The sequence below is a fragment of the Crocuta crocuta genome, unplaced genomic scaffold, assembly GCF_008692635.1.
Source record: "Crocuta crocuta isolate KB4526 unplaced genomic scaffold, BGI_CrCroc_1.0 scaffold5, whole genome shotgun sequence".
Taxonomy (NCBI): Eukaryota; Metazoa; Chordata; class Mammalia; order Carnivora; family Hyaenidae; genus Crocuta; species Crocuta crocuta.
In genome coordinates, this window is record NW_027530500.1 from 1,217,842 (window position 1) to 1,233,944 (window position 16,103).

The 16,103-nt window shown below is 40.6% G+C and overlaps 1 protein-coding gene and 1 pseudogene across 1 annotated transcript in view; one reads left to right on the forward strand and one right to left on the reverse strand.

Annotated features, from left to right (window-relative positions):
* POLR2D (RNA polymerase II subunit D) overlaps positions 1-16,103 on the forward strand; it is a 450,734-nt gene that overhangs the window by 364,292 nt on the left and 70,339 nt on the right. The window lies entirely within an intron of this gene.
* On the reverse strand, positions 3,344-4,259 carry LOC144233748 (archaemetzincin-2 pseudogene; annotated as a pseudogene).

Sequence of the window (16,103 nt, forward strand, 5' to 3'; positions counted from 1 at the left end):
AAATAAATAAAAAATTCTTTAAAAATTTAAAAAAAAAGAAGTTGTCTGGGATTTTGATAGGTATTATGTTGAATCTGGAGATAAATTTGGGAAATTTTGCCACCTTAATATCTTATATTTTGCCACCTTTTTTTTTAATTTTTAATTAATTTATTTTTTTTTGCAAATAGTTTATTGCCAAATTGGTTTCCACATAACACCCAGTGCTCATCCCCACGNCTTCTCTGCCTGACTTATTTCGCTCAGAGTAACACCCTCAAGGTCCATCCATGTTGCTACACATGGCCAGATTTCATTGTTTCTCATTGCCGTGTAGTAGTATTCCATGGTATAGATATACCACATCTTGATCCATTCGCCCGTTGATGGACACTTAGGCTCTTTCCATGTTTGAGCTATGTGTGCTATGTGCTGCTATGAGAGTGCTGCTATGAACATTGGGGTACATGTGCTCCTATGCATCAGTATTTCTGTATCCCTTGGGTTTTTTGCCACCTTAATATTAAATCTTGTGATCTGTAAATATGGCCTGTCTTTCCATTTATTAAGTATTAACTTAATTTCTTTCAACAGTATTTGGTAATATTCAAAGTAAAGGTTTTTATTTGTTAAACTCAGATATAACTGATTTTTTATGGTATTTATTATTTATATTGAAGCAGCTTCACTGAAATATAATTCACACACTGTATAGTTGACCCATTTAAAGAGTACAGTTGAGGGACACCTGGGTGGCTCAGTTGGTTAAGCTTCCAACTTTTGATCTCCGCTCAGGTCATGTTCTCACAGTTCATGAGATCGAACCCCACACTGGGCTTTGCACTGTCAATGCAGAGCCTGCTTGGGATTCTCTCTCCCCCTCCCTTTCTGCTCTGCACCCCCTCCTGTCAAAATAAATAAACATTAAAAAAATGAAAGTGTACAATTCAATGGTTATTGATATGTTACATTATGTATATGTATATATCACATTTTATCCATTTTCCTGTTAAGGGTAACAAAAACTTCATTATTGTTTGTACCTTTTGGACTGTAAATAATGTTCTGGTTAGTTTTTGTTTTTGTTTTTAATTTTTTCTACATTTATTTATAATTGAGAGACAGAGAGAGACAAAGCATGAACAGAGGAGGGGCAGAGAGAGGAGACACAGAATCCAAAGCAGGCTCCAGGCTCTGAGCTGTCAGCACAGAGCCCGACACAGGGCTGGAACCTACAAACCATGAGATCATGACCTGAGCTGAAGTTGGACGGTCAACCAACCGAGCCACCCAGGCATCCCTTGTTTTTGTTTAGAGTAGGCTCTACCCCCAGGGCTTGAACTCACAACCCCGAGATCAAGACCTGAGCTGATATCGAGAGCTGGACACAACTAACTGAGCCACCCAGGTGCCCCATGGATTATAAATAATGTTCTAGTGAATATTGGCATACAAGTATCTGTTCAAGGGCGTTACTTCACTTTGGATATATACTCAGGAGTGGGATTTCTGAACCATATGAAAATTATTGGGGCACCTGGATGGCTTAGTCAGTTAAGCCGACTTCAGCTCAGATCATGATCTCACAGTTCGTGACTTCGAACCCCACGTTGGGCTCTGTGCTGACAGCTCAGAGCCTGGAGCCTGCTTCGGATTGTGTCTCCCTCTGTCTCTGATCCTCCCCTGTTCACACTCTGTCTCTCTCTCTCTCAAAAATAAATAAACATTTAAAAAAATTTTTTAAGAAAATTCTGTGTTTAGCTTTCTGAGAACCACCAAACTATTTTCCATTGCAACTATACCATTCTACATTGTTAAGTATTTTATTCTTTTGATGCTATTATAAATGGAGTTGTTTTTTAAATTTGCACTTGATTTGTTCATTGCAAGGGCATAGAAATACAAATGATTTTTGTGTGTTCATTTTGTATGCTGCAGGTTTGCTGGATTCATTTGTTAACAGGTATTTGTGGAATCGTTAGATTTTTCTACATGTAAGGTCATGTCATGTATCTACAGAGATAACTTCACGTCTTCTTTTCCAGTTTGGATGACTTCTATTTTTCTTACTTTATTGGTTTGTTTTGAACTTGCAGAACTATGTTGAATAGAAGTGATGAGAGCTGGCATTAATGCTTTATCCCTGACCTTAGAGGGAAAGCTTGCAGTCTTCCGTCAGTGAGTATGATGTTAGCTGTGGGGTTTTGATATACGGCTTTTATCATGTTGAGGAATTTCCCTACTCTTCCAAGTTTAGTGAGTGTTTTTATATATTAAATTTTATCAAATGCTTTTCCGGCATCACTTGCTCAGATTGGGGATTTTATTCCTTTCTTCCATTAATGTGATTTACTGCATTAATTATTTTTTAATATGTCACATCATCCTTGCATTTTAGGAACAAATCCTATGCAGTCATCAGATAGTCTTTTTTGTATGCTGCTGAGTTTAGTTCCCTAGTATTTTCTTGAGTTGTGCATCCATAGTCATAGAGAATTTTTGTCTGTAGTTTCTTTTCTTGTAGTGCCTTTGTAGAGTTTTGGGATCAGGGTGATGCTAGCTTTATAGAGTGAGTTTGGAAATATTCCCTCTTCTTTAGTTTGTTGAAAGAGTTTACAAATAAGTGGTCTTGATTCTTATTTAAACATTTGGTAGAATTCACCAGGGAAGCCATCTGGTTCTAGGATTGTGTGTGTGTGTGTGTGTGTGTGTGTGTGTGTTGTGAGATTTTTCATTACCAATTCAATCTCACCACTTTCAGGTTATCTTACTTCAGGCTGTTGTGACAGAATACCACACAGTGGGTGGCCTAACCAACAGACATTTATTGCTCACTTTCTGGAGACTGAGAAGTCCCATCAAGGTGCCAGCATATCCTATGTCAGGGGAACCACTTTCTCTGGTTTGCGCACAACTGTCTTCTTGTGTCTTCACATGGGGGAGAACAGAGGGCGAAGAAGCACGCTCTCTGCTGTCTCTTCTTATAAGGACACTAATCCTGTTCATGAGGTTCACCCTTAGGACCTAACGATCTCCCAAAGGCCCCACCTCTTATTGCCATCACATTAAGGGTTATATTTTAACATAGGAATTTAGGGGGGGTCAAAAACATCATCTAGTTTATAGCTTAAGCATATAGGGAGTTTATCTTTGTTTTTAATGTGCAAGTGTTTTCTTTTAATTGCTCCCGAAATATCTTTATTTTGGGGGGACTGTGAGCGTTTTTATTATCCACTATCTCCATTAAGGTTTCCTCAGGTTTGGGCAAATCCGCGTTATCCTTCTGACTATGTTTCGGAGTGAATCCAGGTACGTCAGTCAGCAGATTCACCATCAGTCTGCCTCACCAGCACTGTGCATCTTTCTACAGTAAGTCGAAACCAGCAAAGTGCAACTTGTGCAAATTGATGGGGCAACAATTTAGGAGGAGGTAGTTGGCTTTTTCTAAGTGGTTGGAGCCTCACATTAGACATACAAGGCCCTGACAGTGTTGTCATCCCCATTTGTGTTCAATTTCGTTGGCTAAAGTCTTACAAGACTGAAGCAATGAAATACTAGTCACTTTAGGGATAGAAGAGTTATCAGAAATTGAATCGTCACTTGATGTTTCCTGGACCTCTTTACTTTGTTCTTCACATCATGAGCTATAAAAAGTCATTGCCATACCTGGCAAAGCTGAATATTCCCACACCATCTGTCAAAGAGGCCTGTCCAAAGAAACAATTCCAGAAATCTCTTGAGTAAAGATCAGTTGTTTCCCCACATCAGAATGCATCTTTGGGTTTCTTCTTCTTTTTTTTTTTAACCTTCACGATGTGTCCTACATACATCTGTGGATTTTGTGCACTATCATTGACTCTAACAATGCAGAAACAGGAGTGGTTCTGGGAGTTTTACTGTGAAGCCATAGAAGAAGGTTCCATCGGAACACTTGAGCCATGTAATATATTCTTCACTAGTAATTCTGGTGTTTCTTGGAGATCCAGTATATACCCATGGACTGTGTATAAATACTGCATTTCTTTGGGGATGGTGTCTTTCTATAAGGATCACTGAAAAAAACCTGTTCAACGTTGTCAGGAGCCTCATAATGTTAGGGGATCCTATCTGATTACAAACGCAAGGTGATGAGTCCAAAGAGAGCATTGTTCCTGGCTGGAAGGATTCACTCACCAAATGCTGTGTCCCAGCATCTAAGTTCACGTACTGTTACACAGTGCTGACTTCTTTGCAATGAGAGCTATTTTTAGTATCTGTTCACGTGGCCACACTGTTCCCATCTTTAGAGACAAATCTTCCCATTGGAATTTTTACCTTGGACAGGAGTGTCTACACCTGGCCATAGAATTGTGTAGGGTGCCTTCTCCCCGAGCAGGCCTCAATGCCACACACTCACCTCCCACAGCAACCCATGCACACCTCCATTTCTACTTGTGTTAGCCTGGGCAGAATATCCTTTCTATTTCTGTAAAATTGATGGTAATGTCCCTACATTCATTTTTTATTTCTTTTTAATTTTTCAAATGTTTATTTATTTTTGAGAGAGGAAAGACAGAGAGTGAGCGGGGAAGGTACAGAGACAGGGAGACAGAATTGGAAGCAGGCTCCAGGCTCCAAGCTGTCAGCGCAGAGCCCATGTGGGGCTCAAACTCACGAGCTGTGAGATCAGGACCTGAACCAAAGTCAGATACTCAACTGACTGAGCAACCCAGGAGTCCCATCATTTCTGATTGTAGTAATTTGAAACTTCTTTTATTTTTAGTTAATCTAGATAAAGGTTTTTGTCAATTTTGTTGATCTTTTCAAAGAACCAATTTTTAATTTCTCTTTCTGTTCTCCATCTCTATTCTACTGTTTTTATTTCCTTCTGCTAGCTTTGGGTTTAGTTTTCTTTTCCTAGCTCCTTAAGATGTACAATTAAGGTTACTGACTTGAGATATTCCTTTTTTCAGCATATACATTTATAGCTATAAATTTCCCTCTGGGTGCTGTCTTTGCTGCATTCCTTAAGCTTTGCTATGGTTATGTTTCCATTTGTCTCGAGGTGCTTTCTAATTTCCCTTGCTAGTTCTTCTTTTGGTTAGTTAAGAGTGTTTGTTTACTTCCCACCTATTTGTAAATTGCCCAGTTTTCTTTCTTTTATTAATTTCTAGTTTCATTCTATTGTGATTGAAAAAGATATTGTATATGGTTTGAATCTACTTAAATTAATTGAGACTTGTTTTGCAGCCTAATATATGGTCTGTTCTGGAGACTATTCCACATGTACCTGAGAAGGATGTGTACTCTCCGGTTACTAAGTGTTCTGTATCGGTCTGTTAGGTCTGCTCACTTTATAGTGTTGTTCACATTCTCGGGTTCCTTATTCATCCATCTGGTTGTTTCTATCCATTGTTGAGAGTGGGGTAGTGTAGTCTCCAACTATTGTTGTTGTTGAACTATTTCCCCTTCAGTTCTGTCCATTTTTCCTTCATATAGTTTTGGTGTTCCTTATGTATGGATATGTTTATAATTGTTATGTTGTCATGTATTTTATGAAATGTATTTTTTGTAGTGTACCATTTTGATTCCCTCCTTTCAGTTTCTGTATATATCATTTTCTTAGGAGTAACCTTAGGGATTACAATCAACATCCTAAATTTATAGTGTGCTTGGTGGTGTCCCACAGCTCTTTAGACTGTTCTCTTTCTGCATTTCATTTTTCTTTCTACTCTTCCTGATAATTGATATCTAATCTTCAACTTCAGTGATCTTTCTTCTACTTACTTAAATCTACTATTGAATCCCTCTAATGAGTTTTTCATTTTAGTTATTCTACTTTTCAGCTCCAGAATTTTTTTGTTGCTTTTTATAATTTCCATCTCTTTACTGATATTCTCATTTTGTTCAGACATCGTCTTAGTGATGTCCTTCAGTATTTTGTCTATGGTTTGCTTTACCTTATTAAACACAATTAAGACTCTTGCTATAACATCTTTGACTAATAACTCCAATATCTGAGCTTCTACAGGGATTATTTCTGTCAGGCTCTTAATTTCCTGTGGATGCATCATACTTTTCTATTTCTTTGCTTATTTTGTAATTTTTTGTTGAAAAGTGGACATTCTGAGCGTCATGTTGTGGTAATTCTGGAAACTAATTCTCCCACTTATTTGGAAAGATTGTTGGGGGTTTTAATTACAGTTTTATTTTTTTTAATATTTTATTTTTTACAAATAGTTTATTGTCAAGTTGGTTTCCATATAACACCCAGTGCTCATCCCCATAAGTGCCCTCCTCCATGTCCATCTCCCCCCTCGCCCCCCACCAATCAGTCCTCAGTTTGTTCTCAGCATTCAAGAGTCTCTCATGGTTTGCCTCTCTCCCTCTCCTCCACTATTTCCCCCCTTCTTCTCCCCCATGGTCCTCTGTTAAGTTCCTCCTAATCCTCCTATACATGCAAACATATGGTATTTGCCTGACTTATTTTGCTCTGCCTGACTTATTTTGCTCAGCATAACACCCTCAAGGTCCATCCATGTTGCTACACATGCCAGATTTCATTCTTTCTCATTGCCATGTAGTCTTCCATCATATAGATAAACCACATCTTCTTGATCCATTTGTCTGTATTTGCCTGACTTATTTCACTCTGCCTGACTTCTTTCGCTCAGCATAACATATATGGTATTTGCCTGACTTATTTCACTCTGCCTGACTTATTTCGCTCAGCATAACACCCTCAGGGTCCATCCACGTTGCTACACATGGCCANAGTGCAGAAGCGTTTAATGTTGATGAGGTCCCAATAGTTTATTTTTGCTCTTGATTCCCTTGCTTTTGGGGATGTGTTAAGTAAGAAGTCGCTGCAGTAGAGGTCAAGGAGGTTGTTTCCTGCTTTTTCTGCTAGGTCTCACGTTCAGGTCCTTTATCCATTTTGAGTTTATTTTTGTGTATGGTGTGAGAAAATGATCTAGTTTCATTCTTCTACATGTTGCTGTCCAGTTCTCCCAATACCACCTGTTAAAGAGGCTGTCTTTTTTCCATTGGATATTCTATCCTGCTTTGTCAAAGATTAGTTAGCTGTATACCTTTGGGTCTAGCTCTGAGTTCCCAATTCTATTCCATTGGTCTATGTGTCTGTTTTTGTGGCAAAACCATACTGTCCTGATGATGACAGTTTTAGTAGAGGCTAAAGTCTGGGATGGTGATACCTCCCGTTTTNTGTGTCTTTTGTGGTATTCATGCTTGTGGTGGTGTCTCTGGTATCTTCGTTCCTTGCAACACTTCCCTCAGAATGTCCCCCTCAGGATTTCTTGTAGGGCTGGCTAAGTGGTGACAAAGTCTTTCAATTTCTGTTTATTGGGTAAGACTTTTATCTCTCCTATTTTGAAAGACAGGCTTCCTGGATAGAGGATTCTTGGCTGCATATTTTTTCTGTTCATTGCATTGAAGATCTCCTGCCATTCCTTTCTGGCCTGCCAAGTTTCAGTAGATAGGTCTGTCACCACTCTGATAGGTTTCCCTTTGTATGTTAGGGCCCTTTTCTCCCTAGCTGCTTTCAAAATTCTCTCTTTGTCCTTATATTTTGCCATTTTGACTATGATATGTCGTGCAGAAGATCGATTCAAGTTACGTCTGAGGGGAGTCCTCTGAGCCTCTTGTATTTCCACATTTACTTCCTTCCCCAGGTCGGGGAAGTTCTCTGCTATAATTTGTTCCAGGACTCCTTCAGCACCTTTCCCTCTCTCTTCGTCTTCTGGGATGCCTATGATACGGATATTGTTGCGTTTGACCGTATCGCTGAGCTCTCGAATTCTTCTTTCCTGTTCCTGGATCAGTTTGTCTCTTTTTTTGTCAGCTTCTTGTTTTTCTATAATGGTGTCTTCTAAATCACTTATTCTCCTTTCTGCCTCTTCAATCCGTGCATTGGAGGCCTCTAATTTATTATGTATCTCATTTATCGCATTTTTTAATTCTTCATGCCTATTTTTATTTTCCATTCTGTCTGTAGCCATAGTTTCTTTGATGTCCCCTATGTTTTTTTCAAGCCCAGCTATTAATTTTACCATTATTATTCTAAAATCTTGTTCAGTGATGCTGCTGATATCTGTTTTGAGCAGTTCATTAGCTGTCATTTCTTCTTGGAGTTTTCTTTGGAGGAGAGCTCTTTCGTTTCGTCATTTTGGTTAGCTTTCTATCTCTTGTTAGTTTTAAAGACTTGTTATGCTCTCTGCACCTGTGAGTGCTGCTGTACCCAAGAAGACCCTTTGACTGTCCAGGGTCTATCCTTTCAGAGACTGTTTTTTGAATGGTATCTCTTGATCTCTCTTGTTGAGACCTTGGTTATTTTATTTTCCTACTCGTAGTGATATTTGGGACTCTCCACCATGTGTACTTTGGTTCATTTCTTGATGTAGCCCTGGAGAAGAAAACAGACAGACAAACACATAGGGAGCAGAGGTACACCTATGCACAGACAAATCCAACAAACACGCAACACGAGAGGGAAAACAAAAAATTAAGAGAAAAGACGGAGGAGGGAAGGTGAATAATAGAAAATTAAAAATACATTAAAAAGTCAAAAAGAAGAAAAGAAAAGGAAATAAGAAAACCAATGGACAAAGAATGGTTTAAAGCATATAACCAGATTTCCCAGCTACAGTTAAATAGCCGGGTGTATGCAGTTCTGGTTGAAGAGCATAGAGAAAGAGAGAGAAGACAGGGCGGGGATGAGGCAAAATTGGAAATAGAATGAACAGACAGAAGGGATAAGAAGCTTTTTTCAAAGAGCTAAAGGGTGGAATATGGTTGGAGAGGTGAGGGAAGGATGCTGGTGATGTCCAGAGAAACTATATAGTCTAATTACTCCTAAGAGAAAGAGATGAAAGGGTAGGTAGGTGTAGAATTTACATCTTCAGAATGGACTAAATGTAACTGTTTAAGCAAGCCAGTGACCAGAATGAATCAGGTCAGTGTTCTGGAAAAAAGAGAAAAAAAAAAAAGAAAAGAGGAGGGCAGCTCTCTAGCAGTGATGGGCGTAGTTGGATCCAATGCATCAGTTGGGAGTTCTGCCTTGGTGGTTGTGAGAAGAGCGGCAGCGCTCCAGTCCCTTCTTGAACCAAGCGCTGCACCTCACATATTTGGGTGTGTAAACTCCCTGTGCCAGGGGCGCAGCCAAAGTGGGTTGCGCTCTTTAACCCAGGCCAGGCCTAGTTTCCAAGTCCCAGTCCGCGCACCCCACTGAAATTGCCGTAGACACAACCTCGCAGGCGATCCCCTCAGGGCAATTCCAAGCCTCTTGCCTAGCCCTGGGGATTGAGCCAGAATTGCTGCTCCCTTCTTCTCCAGGTTGGGTTGGTGAGCAAGGACGGCGTTTGCCTGGGGGGTGCCTTGGGTCCGCTGGAGAGGGGGAAACCGGGTCCCTCTATGTCTCGTCACCCGAAACACGAACTTGCGGGCAAATCTCCCAGTTTTAAGCCCTTCGCCTCCCTTCTAGGGGCCAGCCGAGCCAGGAACACAAAAGAGCTGTCAGCGCGCGGCCCCTCCAGGATGAGTTGATGCGCGGGGATTCGGTGCATACTGTCCTTCTGTGCCCCGAGCAGAGGTTTTTCTGTTCCCCAGCAACAGGGACCGTGTCTTGAGTAGTTTCGGCCTCTCTCTTTCCCCTCTCACTCCCCACAGAGGGAGATTGCCCCCATCCCTCTGAGTCTCTGATCCCGGCCCGATTTTATCTTCCCCAGTTTGCACTCACGTTAGACGGCTTTCTCAGTGGATTCTGCATCTTTTTTCTCCCAATCTCCTGGATTCTGTAAGGTTTCCTATGGCTTCAGATCTTTTCCGTGTGAGATATGGGGGCGAGTGCAATGTACGGAGCTCCCTACTTCTCCGTCATCTTGCCCCCTCCCTCCGAGAGATTGCTGGGTTTTGCTTGTTGATAGCTGAAACCATCCTTTGTGGCTTTTCCATATGTTATTGCAAAGTTTGTCTTTTTTGTTGTGTGTGTTCATTGAAGTTTCCCTTCTGTTGTCTCCACAGCCATCCAATGACGACAAAGATTTCCTTAAATGTGTGGCTCCCAAAAGAGAAAACTACATCCTATCTTTAAATTCTCTCATGACTGGGAGGCACTTGAGCCCATGGGAGTTGAAACAACCACCAACTTCTGTGTCTGCCGCCCACTCATCAAAAACAGCAGTCAGAATGCACAACCCTGACTTTTGTAGGATCAAGTCGTTCTTGCCTATTCCGGCTCCAACAAGCCACCCTAGGAACATGGGCTGCTGACCCTGTAGCTGCCTGTTTCAGGGATGAAAAATGGTATCCCCTTTCTCACTAAGGTTGCAATTGACAAAATTTACCAGCCTCCTCATCAAAGTCTCTGCCGGATGCTGCAAGTGTTCTGCATACTCTAGAGTTACCACTTAGCTGCTTCAGATGGTTTCCTGCCCATCCTGAGTATTGGTCCAGTGGAGGGATGGATTCCTGGCACTTCCTACTTCAACACCTTCCCTGATGTCACTACAGTGGATTTTTGTGTAGTCAACTTGTGTCCTGCAAACCTGCTAAATTTGTTTATTAGTTTTACTGGTTGTTTAATTAGTTTTTTAGGATTTTCTATATACAAGACCATGTCATCTACAAAGAGAGAGCTTTGCTTTTTCCTTTCCAGTCTGGACACTTGTTATTTCATTTTCTTCTGATTGTTCTAGCTGTGATTTTGAGTAAATATTGAATAAAAGTGTTGAGACAGGATATCCTTCTCTTGTTCCTGAACTTAGAGAAAAGCATTTAGTAATTTAACCATTAAGTGTGATGTTAGATGTGGGTTTTTCATTGATATCCTTTATGAGGTTGAGTAAGTTCCCTTCTGTTACTTGTTTGTTGAGTATTTTTATTATGAAAGAATATTGTATTTTTTAAAGAATATTGCATTTTATCAAATGCTTTTTCTACATCTATTGAGATGACCATGTGGATTTTTGTTCTTTATCCTATTGATGTGATGTTTTATGTTAATTGATTTTCAGATGTTAAATCAGCCTTCTATTTCCTTTGGATATATGCCATTTGATCATGATGTATACTACTTCTTACTTATGAATGGGATTTGATTTGTTAATTCTGGCTTTTAGGGTTTTGTTGTCATTTGGGTTTTTGTAGTAGTCATGAAAGATACTTCTCTCTCTCTGTGTGTGTGTGTGTGTGTGTGTGTGTGTGTGTGTGTTTGTGTGTGTGTGTGTGTGTGACGTCTTTGTCCGTTTTGTTATCATGGTAATACTGGCCTCAGAATGAACTAGGAAGCATTCTCTGTGCCTCTAAACTTTGGAAGAGTTTGTGAAGGATTTGTATTAATTCTTCCCTTTAAACATTTGTTAGCATTCATCAATAAAATCATCTGGTCCTGAGATTTTCTTTGTGGGAAGTTTTTTAGTACTGTCTCAATTTGCTTATTATTGATCTATTCAGATCTGTTTCTTCTTGAGTAAGTATTGATGGTTTGTGTGTTTCTAAGAATTCATCCATTTCATCAAGGTAGATTTTTTTGGCTTAAAGTTGCTTCTCATGCTTCTTTTTAGTTCTGTAATGTTGACATTTTAGCGTCTCCTCTTCAACTTCTGATAATAGTAATTTGTGACTTCTATTTTCTCCTTGGTCAGCCTAGTTAGAGTTTTATCAATTTGATTGATATTTTATTTTATTGGGGGGGCGTTGTTATAGTATTTTTTTTTTTTACAAATAGTTTATTGTCAAGTTGCTTTCCATATANAAGAACCAGCTTTGGGCTCTCTTGATTTTTTCCACTGACTTCCTATTGTCAATTTTATTTGTTTCTGTGATTTTAATTATTTCTATTTCTTACTTTAGAAACTTTCTTTAGAAAGTTGCTATTCTTTCTTTGGTTTCCTAAATTGGAAGTTTACATTTTTTAAATCTTAGATCTTTCTTTTTTACTACTATATGTGTTTAGGGCCATGAATTCCCTTCTAAACACTGTTTTCGCTGAATTCCACAAAATTTGAAACTTTGTATTTTCATTTACTTCAAAATTCTAACCTTCTCTTGACATTTCTTTGCCCCTTTGCTATTTAAAAGTATGTGGTATAGGGGCGCGTGGGTGGCTCAGTCAGTTAAGCAGCCGACTTTGGCTCAGGTCATGATCTCGTGGTCCGTGATTTCGAGCCCCATGTCGGGCTCTGTACTGACAGCTTGGAACCTGCTTTAGATTCTGTGTCTCCTTCTTTTCCCTGTCCCTCCCCCACTCAAGATCTGTCTCTATCTCAAAAAAAAAAAAAACATTAAAGTATGTGGTTTTATCTCCCAACATTTTGGGATTTTTCCAGCTATCTTTCTGTTACTGATTTCTATAGTATTAAATTTGTTAAGATGTATTCTATGGCCCAGAATGTGATTTTTCTTAGTAAATCTACTCTGCCATTAATGGATGTCCCTTACTTGACATTTGTGGTAATCACATTTTAAAAATTTCTCTGTGGTTTTAAGAACCAGCATATATCTCTTAACATTACAGTTTGTCTTATCTATTCTCTATCTTTGATATATCTTTAAATTTTCAGTCAGTAGGTAGCCCTTGTTTTTTTTTCTTACAATTTATTTGTAAAGGCACTCAATCCTTTAAGTTTCCCACATTCTGATTTTTATTGATTGTACTTAATACTATAGTTCAAACATGATTCTCTGTCCAATGGAATCAGAATATTGGTCAGTTCATTTTTTTTTTTAATTTTAGAAGACTATTTATCGTATTATGTTCTTTCATTAGTAGTTATTGTCTGAGTGTATCTTTTTGTAGGACATCCTTAGGCTGGCTCTTGATTCTTTCCGATATGAGAATTTGCTCTCTGGTATAGCAAGATATTCTAGACACATCTTATATATTTCCTGCTCTTTAGTCATTCTTCCAAGAATCTCTAGTTTTATTTACTGGGAAGCAGTATTTTCACAGCATAGTCTAGACTGTGCGGCATGATACTTGCTTTTGGGTTTGTAATTATTGCTAGGATCTTTTAGTAGATAGATACACAAACATATTTAAGTAGTGTTTACTAGGTCTGTCCACTGTAAAGTTACCCCTTCCTCCCTCCTTTCCATAATAGACTCCATGGAAGCAAGTCACTAAAGAGCTCACATTTAGGGGGTGGGGGAGTTCAGCTCCATATCCTCTAGGGGCCTCCTCTGGTTTTTTAAATAGTTGTGCTATACCTACAAGGTCAGAGCATATTGACAGTAGGTAGTGTACTATACTCTCCCTTTTAACCCTCAATTAATATTAATTTCTAGAAAAACTGTATATTTAATGCTTACCGCCAGTCCTTATGTCCGTGTCTTTCTAGTCATTTTATTGCCTGAACCTCTCTCTCTAGTAGATTTCTCAAGAAGGCCTCAGTGAGGGGCACCTGGGAGGCTCAGTCGGTTAAGCATCAAACTCTTGATTTCCACTCAGGTCGTGATTTCATGGTTTGTGGGGTGGAGCCCTGTGTTGGGCCCTGCGCTGTGTGGAACCTGCTCGAGATTCTCTCTCTCCCTCCCTCCCTTTCTCCCTTCCTCTCTCTCTCTCTATCCCCCTCATAAAAATAAACTTAAAAAAAAAAAATAGAAGGCCTCAGTGATACAACACTCTTTCAGTTCTAGTATATCACTAATGGTTTCTGCACACTTTTCATGGTTGACTGTCGGTTTGGCGTTAATAAAATTCTTGATTCGCATATAATTTACCTTTTTATTTTACAAAGAAGAAATAGAAACTTTACCCAAAAATTCTATATTCATTTTTTCATTGAAGCTAGCACACCAGTGTTTTTGAAAGTCTCACTTATGGGGAGACCAGGTGGCTTGGTCAGTTAAGCATAGGACTCATGGTTTCAGCTCATGTCATCATCTCGGGGGCGTGAGTTTGAGCCCAGAGTGGGGCTCTGCACTGACAGTGTGGAGCCTGCTTGGAGTTCTCTGCCTCCCTCCCTCTCTGCCCCACCCCTGCTAGTGCTCTCGCTCTCTCAAAATAAATAAATAAACTTTTTAAAAAAATAATTTATAAGTCTCACTTATAAATTTAACTTTTACCATTTCAATAGCATGCAATTGGTGTTTTTTAAGGCTCCATTCTGGTTTGTTTTTTTTTTAAAGATTATTTATTTATAAATAATGGGACAGAGAGAGAAAGCATCAGAGGATCCAAAGCAGGCTCTGTGCTGTCAGCAGAGAGCCCTACGCAGAGCTCAAATCCGCAAATGTGAGATCACGACCTGAGCTGAAGTCAGACACTTAACCAACTGAGCCACCCAGGTGCCCTGCAATGGGTATTTTTAAAGCACTGTCGGGGATTTGGGGTAGCAGGTTACTGCAGTTACTGCGTTCAGGGCATGAATCATTCCTGCTTTCTCTTCTCATTACGTCTATCCATTCTCCTAGTTAGTTTTCCAACCTGTGCAACAAATTACCACAAAGTTAGCAGGTTACAACAGCATCTATCATTTCATTATCACTCCATGCTTCAGGAGTCCAGTATAACGTAACTACAGCCTTGATCAGGGTCTCACAAGGCTACAGTCATGGTACCAGCCAGGGCTGCAGGCTCATCTGAATCCTCCTCCAGCCTCACAGGTTGTTAGCAGAATGGAACTCAAGAGGGCTGCCGTTTCAAGGCCCAAGGAGTGCTTTTCTATCTGTACAACATCAAAGGGAAGGTGGGTGTAGTTACCACAAAGGACCGCAGAATCAGAGCAAGCAGAGTAGTCTGACTCACACAGACCCATGGCACTAGCCGGTTAATCATGGTGTTCCTAGAAATGAAATAAATAGGAAGCCGACGAAATTCTTACTTGATGTGTGTAAGCAGAAAAATTCTAGGTCAAGTGAACAAAAGTCTAACAAATCATAAAATAGAGTCATGGTCCCTCAATCAATTCCCAGACTTGAGCCAGTTCACAGACCAGGAACCCCTTGAATGAGCTGGGAGAACGGGTCCCCTTGAAGAAGGACCCCAGTATTCTACCAAAATCTATACTCTTAATCTTTCCCCCAGCCTTCCCCAAAAGGACCTTTACCAGGATAACTGAGCAATGGGTAAAAGGAAACGATCAGACCACCCATGGATTACTGGACACTGGCTGTGAACAGGCATTGACTCCAGGAGGCCGAAAGCATCACCGTGGCCCCCTGGTCAGAGTAGGGGCTCAAGGATCAATGGAGTTTTAACTCAGGTCCATTTCACTGTGGGCCTACTGGGTCCCCAACCCCACGTTGTGGTTATTTCCCAGTCCAGAATACATAAATGGAGCAGACGTACCTAGCAGCTGGCAGAATCGCCATATTTGTCCCCCAGCCTGTGGAGTGAGGGCTACGAGAGTGGGAGAAGCCACGTGGAAACCATTAGAACTGTGCATACCTAGGAGGATAGCACATCAGAAGCATTCAGGGGCACCTGGTGGCCCAGTCGGTTAAATGTCCAATTCTCGATTTCAGCTCAGGTCATGATCTCACGGTTCACAAGTTCGAGCCCCCCCCCCCCCCCCTCGGGCTCTATGCTCACAGCGCAGAACCTGCTTGGGATTTTCTCTCTCTCTCTCTCTCTGCTCTTCCCCCGCTCGCATTCTCTCTCAAAATAAATAAGGATTTAAAAAATATTTTTTTAAAAACTCCAGCCTTCCCAGCGGTACTGCCGAGATTAGTGCAAGGACGTGAAGGGGTGGTGACTCCCACCTCATCCTCACCCCCATAAAGCTCTCCCGTGTGACCCATGCAGAAGACGGATGGGACCTTGGAAACACTATCAGATTGTCACAAGGTAGCAGGGGGACTCAGAGGAAGCCACTGCACCAGCTGTGGCCTCGCTGCTTGAGCAAATCAACATCCCCTGGTGCCTGGCGTGCAGCTATCGATCTGGCAAATTCCATTTTCTCCACACCTGCCCGTAAGGCCCAGCAGAGCAGAGCAGTTTGCTTTCAGATGGCAAGGCCAGCAGGACACCTTCACTGTCCTTTATCAGGAGGAAATCAACTCTCCAACCACTTTGGATTTTGGAGGCAAAGCACTCCTCATCTGGGTGTGTTACTCTGGCCCATTTACCAAGTGACCCAAAATGCTGCTAGTTTTTAGTGGGGCCCAGAGCAAGAGAAGGTTCTGCA